General features: G+C 41.6%; 1 pseudogene; it reads left to right on the plus strand.

Annotated features, from left to right (window-relative positions):
- Positions 1-9,721, plus strand: part of LOC141054891 (uncharacterized) — a 63,847-nt pseudogene extending 54,126 nt beyond the window's left edge.
- Positions 9,722-14,601: the final 4,880 nt, after the last annotated feature.

Here is a 14,601-nt window from a genome sequence, read left to right on the forward strand (position 1 = left end):
ACACCCCGCAGCAATGCCCACGATCGGGGCTAGCACCAGTCACGGGCATTCAACCCCTCTGATGCCGCTGTCAGTAGTGACCGCGGCATAGAGAAGCATCGCGCTGGGAATCAGTTCCCTGCATGCTTCCCTCAGGACATGTTCTGATGGTCTCCATGGAGACCCCGGCACCAAGATGGCCGTGGGGTCCTTCTGGGTCCGGCAGGGAAATGTCTTCCGAGAGCAGGACCTGAGCCGCCTCCTTCACTGCCTGTCAGATCGCTGATCTGTTACTAAGCAAAGAGTCAGATCAGCAATCACACATTATATAGTGATGAGTAAAGATATATTTTTTAAAATGTACTAAATAAAGAAAAAGAATATATATAAACTGTGTTCCAAATTATTATGCAAAAAGAGTTTAGGACTGATAAGGTTAGAATTTTTTTGTCATTTAAACTCATTGATGGTGATGTGTGTCAGGGCTCTTTATATCACTGAAAGCAATTGCAGATACCTGTGCACATTAGTTTGGCAGGTGTGTCCAAATAAAGGCAAGACTACTTAAGAAGGATGTTCCACATTATTAAGCAGCCTACATTTTTTGCCAAAATGGGAAAGAAAAAGGATGTGTCGGCTGCTGAGAAGCAACAAATTGTGGAGTATTTAGGTCAAGGCATGACTACAATCAACATTGCCAAGACACTTCATCGTGATCATCGCACAATCAACAAGTATGTCGCTGATTCCCAGCACACACGTGTGCGTGCTGATAAGGAAACATTGAGGACTCTTTCCAACAGGCAATTGCGTCAGGTTAAAAGAGCAGCTGCAAAAATGCCTTGTCATAGCAGCAGACAAGTTTTTGAAGCTGCTGGTGCCTCCAACGTCCCCCGAACAACAAGATGCAGGGTCCTTCAGAGGTTTGCAGCTGTGCGTAAGCCATCCTGTCGCCCACCTCTATCCACTGCACACAAGCAGAAACGGCTCCAGTGGGCCAAACCATACATGAAGACTGATGAGTGCCGTGCAACGCTCGATGGTCCAGATGGATGGAGTGGAGGATGGCTGGTTGATGGACACCCCATGAAAACACAGCTAAAGCGCCAACAAGGAGGAGGTGGAGTAATGTTTTGGGCTGGAATCGGGGAAAGAGATTGTCGGCCCCTTTAGGATCATCCCTGAAGGGGTAAAGATGAACTCCATAATCTATGTGGAGTTTCTAAAACAGCACTTCCTGCCATGGTTCAAGAGGACGAACCGTGCTTTCCGCCTCAAGATCATTTTCATGCCTGATAATGCACCGTCTCCTGCTGCCAATAACACATCTGCATCTCTGGCTGCTATGGGAGGACAAACTTATGGTGTGGCCACCATCTTCCCCTGACCTCAACCCCATTGAGAGCCTCTGGAGCATCATCAAAAGGAGCGTCTATGATGGCGGGAGGCAGTTCACATCTAAGCAGCAGCTCTGGGAGGGTATTCTGTCCACATGCAAAACAACTGAAGCACAAACCATCCAAAAACTGACAAATTCAATGGATGAGAGAGTTCAGAAGCTTCTTTCCAACAAGGGGTCCTATGTGCAAATGGAACATCACCGAGAAGAAAGTTTTGACTTGAAAACTGTTTGATTTCATTCTGTAATAAGCTGATAATGCTTATCATTTCACAAGTGACCATTTTTTGGTTCAAAATAAAAAGGTGGAAAACTCTGCTGAGCATAATAATTTGAAACCTGCATTTTGAGTGTTTTATTATTTGTTAAAATATACTGTTTTCATAGGCAGTTTGTTCAAAAACATTGCAATTATACTAGAATAGTAGATGACTGGAAAATAACAATGACTGCAATTCATATAGGTAATTTAGAGAAAATAGGAGGAAATATTTTTTGCATAATAATTTGGAACACAGTGTATATTTCCAATAAATACACTTATTTATGTAAATGTAAAAAAAATAAAAGTACACATATTTGGTAGCACCGCGTCCATAACAACCCGCTCTATAATACTATTCTACTTGTTAACCCCTTCAGTAAACACTGTAAAAAAAACCTAAAAAACGGCAAAAAACAATGCTTTATCATCATACCGCCAAATAAAAAGTGCAATAAAACGCGATCAAAAAGACGGATGTAAATAAAAATGGTACCGCTGAAAACGTCATCTTATCCCGCAAAAAACAAGCCACTGAACAGCTCCATCATCAGAAAAATAAAAGTTATAGCTCTCAGAATAAAGGTATGTAAAAATAATTTTTTTCTATAAAATAGTTTTTATGTAAAAGCGCCAGAACATAAAAAACTATATAAATGAGGTATCGCTGTAATCATACTGACCCGAAAAATAAAGCTGTCTTACCAATTTTACCACACGCGGAACGGTATAAAAAAAATAAAGCAAAAAGCAATTGCTGAATTGCTGGTGTTTGGTTCATTCTGTCCGAAAATTGGAATGGAATGCGATCAAAAAATGTCATGTGCCCGAAAATGGTGACCAAAAAAAGTCAGCTCATCCCACAAAAAAACAAGCCCTCACATGACTCTGTCAGCCGAAAGATGAAAAAATTATAGCTCTCAAAGTATGGTGATGCAAAAACTAGTTTTTGCAATAAAAAGCGTCTTTTAGTGTGTGCCAGCAGCCAAACATAAAACCCGATATAAATCTGGTATCGCTGTAATCGCACCGACCCGAAGAATAAAGCCGTCTAATCACTTATACCGCAAGAGGAACGAAAAATAAAGAAAACTAATTCTTCACATGTTGTTGATTTTTTTTCATTCTGCCTCCAAAAGATCGCAGTAAGGCTCGACGCACATTTATCCTGCGCTCTGCACTGAGCGCTTACATCCGGGTTTCTGTGTAAATCTCTGACGTATGTGATTCAAACAGAACCCCCAGCGGAAGATTGCCTATAATGAGGCAGATGGAGGCTCTGTGGATGCCATAGGACCTGTAATCCGGCAGTGTCCGTCTTTTTAGGATTGCATAAAAGGCCATAGTTTTGTGCACGTCTGAAAAGGACACCATTGAACAGAGTCCAGAGTAAATCTGCTGCCTCATTATATTGAATGGATCCCTCAGGGGTTTCATCTGTCACGTCACTCAGATATTTAGATGTAAACCCCAAAGTAAGTGCTCAGCGTAGAGCGCCGGATAAATGTAATCCCAAAAGTTATGTAAAATGTTCCCATTAAAAGCTTCTACTCGATCCACAGAAAAAGAAAGTCTCAACTCAGGTCTCTCAGTTAAAGGAAATATAGGGGCTTCCACCTTACTGGTAGCACAAAGGCTCTGGAAAAGCGAAATGACTTCACTCTCCCCAAAATAAATTCTGCAAATTCTCCCAAATCCGAGTGCCCCCCTCCCTTCTGAATCCCAGTGTGCCTAAACAACATTTAGCGCCCACATGTTTGGCATTTCTGTAGTGATGAGAACCCACCTGATTTACAGGTGTGTGTCTCCAGAAGCACAGGCTGGGCATATTCTACTGGTCACTACAACAACAATTTGCAATTTTCACTCAGAAACATCCACTGCTGCTTGTTTCTGGAAAACACCCATGGAGTCAAAATTGTCGCTATATCTGTAGATAAATTCCCAAGGGGTTATAACTTCTAAAATGTGGTCACTTGAGGGGGGTTTCCACTGTTTAGGCACATCAGGGGCTCTCCAAACGTGACATGGCGACTGCGAATCATGCCATTAAATTTTATATTCAAAAAGTGAAATGGCGCTCCTTCCCTTCTGAGCACTGCCGTGTGCACAAACAGTAAATTTCCCCACATATGGGGTATCTGCATGCTCAGGAGAAATTGCACAACAAAATGTATGGTCCACTTTCTCCTGTTACCCTTGTGAAAGTAAAAAACAGTACAGTAAATGTTTTTTTTCCACATTCCAAAACTTCCTGCGAAGAACCTGAAGAGTTAATAAACTTCTTGAAAGTGATTTTGAGCACCTTCAGGGCTGCAGTTTTTAGAGTGGGGTGATTTTTGGGTATTTTGTGTGATAGGCCCCTCAAAGTCACATCAAATGTGATGTGGTCCCTAAAAAATTGGTTTTGCAAATTTTGTTGTAAAAATGAAAAATCTCTGGTCAACTTTTATAACGCCCTAACAAAAAAAAAAAGTTTCCTAAACTGTGGTGATGCAAAGTAGATATGTGGGAAATGTTATTTATTAACTATTTTGTGTGATATGACTGTGATTTAAGGACATAAAAATTAAAATTAAAAGCGTTCTAGAGTTATGACCTCATAAAGTGACAGTGGTCAGAATTGTAAAAATTGGCCTGGTCAGGAAGGTGAAAACAGGCTTCGGGGTGAAGGGGTTAACATGCCGCTGTATTCCATCACTGTGTGTTTCTTACAGATGAACTCGTGGAAAGAAATCCACCAGAGAGATGTCCCCGTCCTCTGTATCCCCAGGACTGTCCAGAGGAGAATCACAACATCCCGGAGGATCATCAGGTAGACGGCGCTGAGCCCTGTACCGGATTTGTATATGGGGGACATTTCTGATAGAGGTCATAGGTGTCACAGATTTTGATGGTTCTTGTATCGTGCTGATTGTTACATCTGATAAATCAGGAGGAAGATCCAGCTAAGAATAAAGTGAAGGATGAGACAGATGAAGCGATGACGAGGGGGGATCAGCCGTGTGTGAGTGACGGGAAGGAGGAGATTCCGGTAGATGTTTCCACAGGTATGTCATAATATCTAGTCTGTAATAATGACTGGCGTGTGACAATGATGACCGGTGTGTGATATGGTGTGAAGTCTCCAGTGCAGTGAAGCTTTATTCACTGTTCACTACAGAAGTGTCCGGTGATGGCGCGACTGCTCCTGTACAGAGTCTGGTGGTGCACCGATGAATAAAGGGGCTTCCTTCACACCTCTTTTTAATGATTTAGGAAGCACATATTTAATTTTTCTAATTATACATTTTTTAACATTCCATCCTTTTACTTTAATATTTTTCTCAGAGAAGTCCCGTGCTGCCATATAAATGTCTGAGCTTGTGATTTAGACAGAACTTCTGGCGGAAGATTCCCTATAATTAGGAAGATGGAGGCACTGTGGACGCACTCTGTCCTATGGTTCGGCAGTGACCGTCTTTTTAAGCGTGCATAAAAGGGCGAACGACCACAGTTTTGTGCAGCACTGAAAAGAAGGACACCACTGAACAGAGGCCAGACAGAGTCCAGAGTAACTACTACCTCATTATAGGGAATGGATCCCTCGGGAATATTGTCTGAATCATGTATTTTGTAGATTTAGATGGAAACCCTGATGTAAGTGCTCAGCGTGGAGCACAGGATAAATGTGATCCAAAATGTTGTTTACCCCAAAATGCCTCCTATAAAACCTTCTAGTCAACCCAGAGAAAAAAGTCCCCACTAAGGTTCCTCATTTGTTAACAGAAATGTAGGAGGTGTCTACATTACTGATAGCACAAAGGCTTTGAAAGAGTGACGTGGCTAACAACAAAGGAAATCCACCAAAATATGAGCTCCCAAATCCAAATACACCCTCCTCAAGAGCCCCACAGTGTTCCTAAACCGCAACTGGGGTCCATACATTTAACATTAATGTATCGAGGATCCCCACTTCATTTACAGGGTACATGTCTCCAGAAGCACGAACTGAGCATATTGTTCGGAGCACTACAATGTACTGGATGCTACAGTGTAGGGGGCGCTACAGTGTACTGGACACTGCAATGTATGGGGCACTACAGTGTACTGGACACTGCAATGTACTGGGCACTACAGTGTACAGAGCACTACAATGTACTGGATGCTACAATGTATGGGGAGCTACAATGTACTGGGCGCTACAGTGTACAAGCACTACAACATACCACGCACTGCAATATATCCGGGCACTATAATGGCATTTTTGCATGTTCACTTAGCATCATCCATTGCTGCTCATTTCTAGAAAACACACATGGAGTCAAAGTCATCACTACATCTGTAGATAAATTCTCAGAGTGCTGTAATTACCAAAATGTGGTCACTTGAGGGGGAATTCTGCTCTTCTGCCACTTAGGGGCTCTGTATATGGAGTCCGCAAACTATTCTATGAAAATTTGTTCTCCAGGAGTCAAATAGCGCTTCTTCCCTCCTGAGCCTCGCCATGTAGCTGAGCAGTACTGTACAGACACATATGGGGTATTGCCACGTTCAGCAAAAATTGTGTAATAATTGATGTGGTCATCTTTACCCATTTTCTCTTGTGAAAATGTAAAATCTGGGGCTAAAATAACATTATAGTGGTAAAAATGTAATTTTTTTTCTTCACCGTTCATTGGTATAACATTTTGTGAAACACGTGGAGTCAATTTGCTCGCTGCACCTCTGCATGATTTCTTTGTGAAAATTATAAATTTTCACAGTCCAATGTCTTAAAATTTTGTGAAGCATCTGTGGCTTCAAAATGCTCACCATAACTTCTACATAAATTTCTTGATGGGTGTAGTTTCCAAATTTGTGTCAGTTGTGGGGGTTTCATCTGTTTAGGCACATCAGGGACTCTCCAACACAACATGGCGTCCGCTTTCTTTTTTTTGCTGATTTTGCTCTCCAAAAGTCAAATTGCGCTCCTTCCTTTCCGAACCCTGCCATGCTCCTAAACTGTAGTTTTCCCCCACATATGGGGTATTGGCATACTCAGGAGAAAGTACACAACAAATTGTGGTCCATTTTCTCCTGTTATCCTTGTGAAAATGCAAAATTTGGGGCTAAACAACATTTTTGTAGGAAAAAGTAAAATTTTAATTTTTTGTTTTAATTTCTATGAAGTACGTGATGGGTTAATAAACTTCTTGAATGTGGCTGTGAGCACCTTGAGGGGTGCAGTTTTTAAAATTGAGTAACTTTTAGAGAATTTCTGTTGCATAGGCCCCTCAAAGTCAATTCAAATTTGTTGTATTCCCTAACAAAAATTGGTTTTGTGCATTTTATTGTAAAAATGAGAAATTGCTGATAGAATTTTACGCTTTGTAATTTCTTCACAAAAAAAAATGCTTTAACCCCTTAATGACCAGAGGCATTTTTGGTTTTTCATTTTTTTGCTCCCCTTCTTCCCAGAGCCATAACTTTTTTATTTTTTGGTCAAAATGGTCATGTCAGGGCTTGTTTTTTGTGGGACAAGTTGTAGTTGTGATTGACACCGTTGGTTTTGCCATATTATGTACTAGATAACAGGAAAAAAATTCCAAAATAATAAAATTGTGCCATTTTCAGATACCCGTAGCGTCTCCAATTTTCGTGATCTCGGGTTGGGTGAGGGCTTATGTTTTGTGTGCCGAGCTGATGTTTTTAAACAGCTGACATGTGCCGGAAAAGATGAGGGTTCAACACCGGAGCCAACATCAAAGGGAGGGTGTCCGACATCGGCATACTATTACACCTGATGCCGGAAAGGAGTTAAAAATGATGCTGATGTAAAGTAGACAAGTGGTAAATGTCATTTATAAATTACTTATCTGGTATAAAGACACAGAAATTCAAATTTTGCAAACTGCAAAATACTCAAATTTTTTGTCAGATTTTTGATATTTCCATAAATGCAAATGACCAAAATTTACAACTGACTTGAAGTACAATATGTCACTAAAAACAGTCTTCTTACAATCACTGGGATAATTGGAGGCTCCAGAGTTATTACCTGTTAAAGTGACGCTGGTCAGAATTGTAAAATGAGGTTTGGCCATTAACGTACAAAGTGTCTTGGTCCTTAAGGGGTTAATGTGCCTTCAGTGCTGTTGCAGGCTTCTAAGGTTTCCTATCATGCCCTTAGGCCCAGTGTTTCTCAACTCCAGTCCTCAAGACCCACCAACAGGTCAAGTTTTCAGGATTTCATTATTATTACATAGGTGATGGAATTATTGCTTGAGCAGGTGATGAAATGATGACCTGTGCAATACTAAGGAAATCCTGAACACTCGCCCTGTTGGTGGGTCTGGAGGACTGGAGTTGAGAAACACTGCCTTAGGCAAACTGAGGACGTGATTACAGTGGCTGGAGCTGGACGGCTCCTGGATGTACGGCCACTTTTATTTGCTTGGACACTTATCTACACTAAGGGCATGATAGGAAGCTTGCTACGAGAGTGAATGGCACTGGTGGTACATTAGGGGGTAATTCCTGATGACCGGTTTCTTTTAGGAACTGTGTATTGCTGTGTAATCTCTGCCACCCCTGACTTGGGCCAATGTCACCAGTTTACAAGTGTTATTCATTTTACTCGTCGTCATGTTAATGTTATGGCATGTAGTTGTCTTCCTTATTACCGGTACTTACGAGGGTTTTCATTGTGAGCTCCATAAAAAAAAATTAGAAATCCCTTTTGTGTTGTCGGAAAAATCACATCCAATCTGTCTTTCATCCTTATAGGAAATCCTTGTGAGAATAACGGATTATCACTAAACTGTAAAGAAGATATCAGGAAGCAGTCTAATGGAGAAAATCTCATTACCCTTCATGGACCTCCTGGCCTTCACAGCACTTCACTTTCTTTTAATCCTCCTAATCATGAGGAACCCTCTCCTGAGCAATCTCACATTGTTACCACAATTCCAGGTGACAACGTGGATACAAGATTTCAGTGTGACAAACAACTTACTACAAGCTCAGATTTGTTAGCACAAACAAAACACAAAGGAAAAAAGAGATACTGCTGTTCAGAATGTGGGAAATGCTTTACAAATAAATCAAAATTTGTTAGACATGAGATAATTCACACAGGAGAAAAAACATTTTCATGTTCAGAATGTGGGAAATGTTTTTTATATAAATCAGAACTTTCTACACATGAGAGAATTCACACAGGAGAAAAACCATTTTCATGTTTGGAATGTGGGAAGGCTTTCTCATTGAAATGTAATCTTATTACACATCAGAAAATTCATACAGGAGAGAAGCCGTATTCATGTTCAGAATGTAGGAAGTCTTTCACAGATAAAGGGAATCTTATTACACATCAGAGAATGCACACAGGAGAGAAGCCATATTCATGTTCAGAATGTAGGAAATCTTACACAGAGAAAGGGAATCTTATTACACATCAGAGAATGCACACAGGAGAGAAGCCATATTCATGTTCAGAATGTAGGAAGTCTTACACAGAGAAAGGGAATCTTATTAGACATCAAAGAATCCACACAGGAGAGAAGCCATATTCATGTTCAGAATGTAGGAAGTCTTTCACAGATAAAAGGATTCTTATTACACATCAGAGAACTCACACAGGAGAGAAGCCATATTCATGTTCAGAATGTGGGAAATGTTTCACAGATAAATGGAGTCTTATTAGACATCAGAGAACTCACACAGGAGAGAAGCCATATTCATGTTCAGAATGTGGGAAATGTTTCACGGTTAAAAGGAGTCTTATTATACACCATAGAATTCACACAGGAGAGAAGCCGTATTCATGTTCACTATGTTTGAAGTCTTTCACAGATAAAATTAATTTTACTAGACATCAGAAAATTCATACAGGAGAGAAGCCATATTCATGTTCACGCTGTGAGAAATGCTTCACAAAAAAATCAAGTCTTGTGAGCCACGAGAGAAGTCACACATAGAAGCACGTTCAGAATGGTGGAAATCTTTCATACATAAATCATTTCTTGTAAAACAGTAGAGAAGGCATGCAGGAATGAAACTGTAATTATGTTCTGTGTTTTATAAATGTTAATAAACATTGCTCAGCATAAATGAGTACACCCCCTTTGTTCGGTAAGATTTTTATTAATACCTTACTGAACACTAGAACAATTTCTAAAATGTTGCCAACACTTCATGGAACTTTTATTGTAATCAAAACATGTAAGATAGGTTAATATAACTTTCATTACCAAATCTTTAGGGTTACACAAATTAGTTGATAAAAAATGAGAATACCCCACATCAAAAGCTACTCCATCTATCATTTTGTATGTCTTCCATGATTTTTTTTAATGACAGCACCAAGTCTTCTAGGCCTTGTTACATAAGTTGGTTACATAATGCATCATCTATCTTCTTTCTCTTTTTCAATAATGAGCGCTCTTAGCGCCTAGATGCTAGATGAAAAGTGATGGCAACTTGTCTCGCCAGAATCCACCATAGGTGTTTGGGGTTCAAATCAGAAAACACTTGGCCACTGAATCACTTTTACGATTCTCTTTAAAAGTTCAATATTGGCCTTACATGTGTGTTTTGAACCATTGTCATGATGGAAAAGTGCAGGCCTGCCAAGAGCACGGAGTGATGGCAGCATCTTCTCTTTCACTATAAAGCAGAACATTTGTGAATTCATGATACCATCAATAACATGTAGACCCCGACACCAGCAGTGCTCATGTAGCCCCACATAAGGACACTGCCACCACCATGTTTCACTGTAGGCACCATGCATTTTCATTGTATTCCTCACCTTTGCAATGTCATACAGTTTTGAATCCATCAGTGTGGCGAACAGCCCACTCGCTGTTTCCCAATACGTGACGAACGGGGGTCCCGCTGCCACCAAAACGCAACGGACAGCGGACCCTTTGTCACCACTATGTCATAATCCCACCACTGACACAGGTGTATCAGCGGACGGAGGGACGCAACACACTGCCGGCACACGGCTATCACAGGCTCAGTGGGGGCTTATCTTAGTTATCCCACCACGTGACAAAAATATCCAGCAAGCTAATCTCGCTCTAACAATTTGCCGCGGGGGGGTATTTTGGGTGCCCCACCACTGCTATCAATCTTCTACCAACTGCTGGGATTTATGTATATCCCACTTTCTCAGTTCCACTTTGGAACTCGCAGCTCTCCGGCGCCCCCCCTTACCCTCAGGTCAGTCAGGGAACTGCACCTAGGATAATTAGTCGCCGGACGGGCTGCTTGTTGTGCACGGGCCGCTTGACTACCACAGTAAGGGAATTATCAATGCTGTGGCCGCAGCCCTTCATTCAGCAATATAAGACCCTTCTGTACTGCCAGCTAGTCTCACCAGCCGCGCACACCACAATGCGCTGCCACCAGTCACGGTTAACTTAATTCACAGAGTTAACTAAGAGGGTCCGTGGCAAACCCCTTGAATTAGTAGCGATTATCTAAAAGAGGCACTTAGTTTCTTACAGCATAGAGACAGACTAAATATTAAATCATTTATTCCGCGAAATAGTAGGGCAGTGATTACAGATAAAAGTTGCTATAAAATTGAGACATAAAATATGTACAGTACAGATCTAAAACAAAATAATGGATGAAAGTAGAAATACACTCACGGTTGTTCATGGCTCTTTAGGCAAAACCATGTGGCTGAGTGGGGGAGGGGTGGCAACCAGACATCCCAAGACATTGGGGGTAGGTCTGTTCAGCATCAAAACTCTGCTCCCACTGAATGGGATATCATAGGGAATACTATAGACTAGAGTCTGTGTGACATCACGAAATGGGCGGTCCGGGGAAGTCCCACCACCCTTACTCTCTAGGTAGAAATCTTACTAAAACCTATGATAATCATAACTTAGCGGGGGAAGCCAGCACAAACACCTATATGGCATCATTGGTTGTAATTTGTTGAGTACAATAATTCAAGCTCAAATATGCAGTAGTTCTGATACACTGTTTAGAAGGACCCATATCTCAGGTTCTGAGGTTCCGAGAACTTTGCAAGAGGCACTGTAGGGAAGCCAGGATCGCTCCGATCACACAAATATAATTGTTTTGTCTCTGCCATGTATGGTTTTCGCGATGCGGTCTCTTAAAGTTTTACTCATTCACATGTCTTTAAACAAAGGATCATCTGTTGCACTTCACTGTGCAGGGAGGGGGGATGGGATGCATTCCACACTTCGGCTTCCATAGGAAGTAGCCGGGTTCAGGTTTTACAGCTTACAGTGTGTGTGACGAACAGCCCACCGCCGTTCGTCTACTTACGGGCGATACTAACGGGGGTCCCGCTGCCACCAAAACGCGACGGACAGCGGACCCTGTGTCACCACTATGTCACAATCCCACCACTGACACGGGTGTATCAGCGGACGGAGGGACGTGACACAATGCCGGCACACAGCTATCACAGGCACCGTTGGGGCTTATCTTAGTTATCCCACCACCGGCACCATGTGACAAAAATATCCAGCAAGCTAATCTCGCTCTACAATTTGCCGCAGGGGGAGTTTAATTTGGATGCCCCACCACTGCTATCAATCTTCCAAGTACTGCGGGGATTTATGTATATCCCACTTTCTCAGTTCCACTTTGGAACTCACAGCTCTCCGGCGCCCCCCTTACCCTCAGGTCAGTCAGGGAACTGCACCTAGGATAATTGGTCGCCGGACGGGCTGCCTGTTGTGAACCGGCAATTAGGCTTCTGCAGTAAGGGAATTATCAATGCTGTGGCTGCAGACCCTTATTCAGCAATATAAGACCCTTCTGTACTGCCAGCAAGCCGTAATAGCCGTACACAACGCGCTGCCACCAGTCACGGTTACTTAATTCACAGTGTTAAATTAAGAGGGTCCGTGGCAAACCCTTTGAATTAGTAGCGATTATCTATCAAAGGCGTATAGTTCGAGTCTTAGAGCATGGAGACAGATCTAAATAATTATTTATTTTCCGAAAGAGGACAGTGATTACAGATAAAAGTTGCTATAAAATTGAGACATAAAATATGTACAGTACAGGTATAAAATAAAAGTGGAGAAAACAAAGAGATTACACTCACAGTTCCATATTGTTCCTTAGGCAGACCATGCGGCTAAGGTGGGTGGAGGCGGAGCTGCACTTCTCCGCTCATCTGGATCTTTCTAGCACGACGACTTGAGCTGTTCTGAGCTGGTTCTGCCAGGGAATGCCTTATAGACTTTCCTATGTGACATCACAGAGAGGTGCATTCTGGGTTGATCCCACCTCTCTTATCCAAGTTATGTTTTGGCTACAAAACTTAGATTAGCTATAACTTTATGGGAGAAGCTGGTATGGACTCATCAGTGGTATCATGTTTCCCAGCGTAATGAGCCCATCAAGAAAACATCAAACATCTATGCGATATGACCGTCCATTTGGGCGCAAATCATATCTCAGGTTCTGGACATCCGAGAGTTTTGCAACAGGCACCACAGCGAAGCTGGGTCTGCTCGGATCGCAGAAATATGATTTTTATATTTCTGCTGGGTATGGTTTTCGCGGGACAATCCCTTATTGTTTTATTCAAACTCCTGGTTTCAAACAAAGAGTTTAGTTCCCGCACTTTTTTTCTCTTTCAGCTGAGAGAAGCCAAATGGTGTGAGGAAGATGGTCTAGCTAATTAACATTCCTGCTCTTCCAGAGGAAGTGGCAGGGTTGATAAAACCTGGGGGGAAAGAATTCCTACTACTGACAGTTTACAATGTCCTAGGATGGAGGATTTGTTAGCACATTGCAACAGAAAACATATCTTCGGGCATTGTACATCACAGTGTGTGTGTGTATAAAGAGGAGGGGGGTTTGCGGGGGGGGGGGGGCTGCTGCTAAAGCTGACAGGCTACTTTGTCATAGGATGCCGGATTTTTCGAGAAAGTTCCAACAGACAGCATCATATTTTGCAGACATAGTATATCACAATTAGTACAAAAAAAAACTCTAGAATCCCAGGAGTCTTCATATTTTTCAGCATGTGTCCTGGCAAATTGCAGGCTGGCTTTTTTGTACATGGACTTCAGGAGAGACTTTCTAAAGTATGTAGACATCACCCATGCCTACCATTAATCTACTGAAAAAAATTGCTTTCAGCTCACCTCTCAATGCTTAGTGAGATCTATGGGAAGTTCTCGGATGAAAAATCCCAGTTGGGAAGGAATGGATGGGACTCCAGTGAGAGTGATAATCCAGCACTTGTTTCCAGTGTAAATAAAAAAACATTTATTGAAAAATCCAAATTAAAATCAAAGAAAGATTAAAAAGCAGAACATCCTGGGGATAGCAGTATAAAATATTTTGAGAAAACAATAGAGAGAGACAGCTCACCGGTAAACATTAGCAGGTACTCGGAGCTCCGTGCGGACCAACGTGGGTAATATGAAGAAAAAAAGGTTCGCTATTATGCAGCTGGAGTGAACCTTTTTTTCTTCATAAAATATTTTGGCCTGGTATTTGTGTTCAGTTCTTATTCATGTGATAATAAACCAATAACCTGCGTCTTCTACACATCAAAGTGTCTAATGCACAGAGGAAACTCTCAGCCACAAATGGATATGTGCGATATGTCTAAAATTACCCCTATGGACGATCATATGTCCACAACAGAAAGCATACGTGCCATACAAGAATGAAGTGTGCGCCATCTATAATGTGTATATTATGTAGGATTACTATACAGGGATGAAGAGCGCCCCATCTATAATGTGTATATTATGTAGAATTACTATACAGGGATGAAGAGCGCATCATCTATAATGTGTATATTATGTAGAATTACTATACAGGAATGAAGAGCGCGCCATCTATAATGTGTATATTATGTAGAATTACTATACAGGGATGAAGAGCGCGCCATCTATAATGTGCATATTATGTAGAAATACTATACAGGGATGAAGAGCGCGCCATCTATAATGTGCATATTATGTAGAATTACTAT

Source organism: Dendrobates tinctorius, unplaced genomic scaffold (assembly GCF_039654945.1).
Source record: "Dendrobates tinctorius isolate UK_male_01 unplaced genomic scaffold, ASM3965494v1 ptg000180l, whole genome shotgun sequence".
NCBI lineage: Eukaryota > Metazoa > Chordata > Amphibia > Anura > Dendrobatidae > Dendrobates > Dendrobates tinctorius.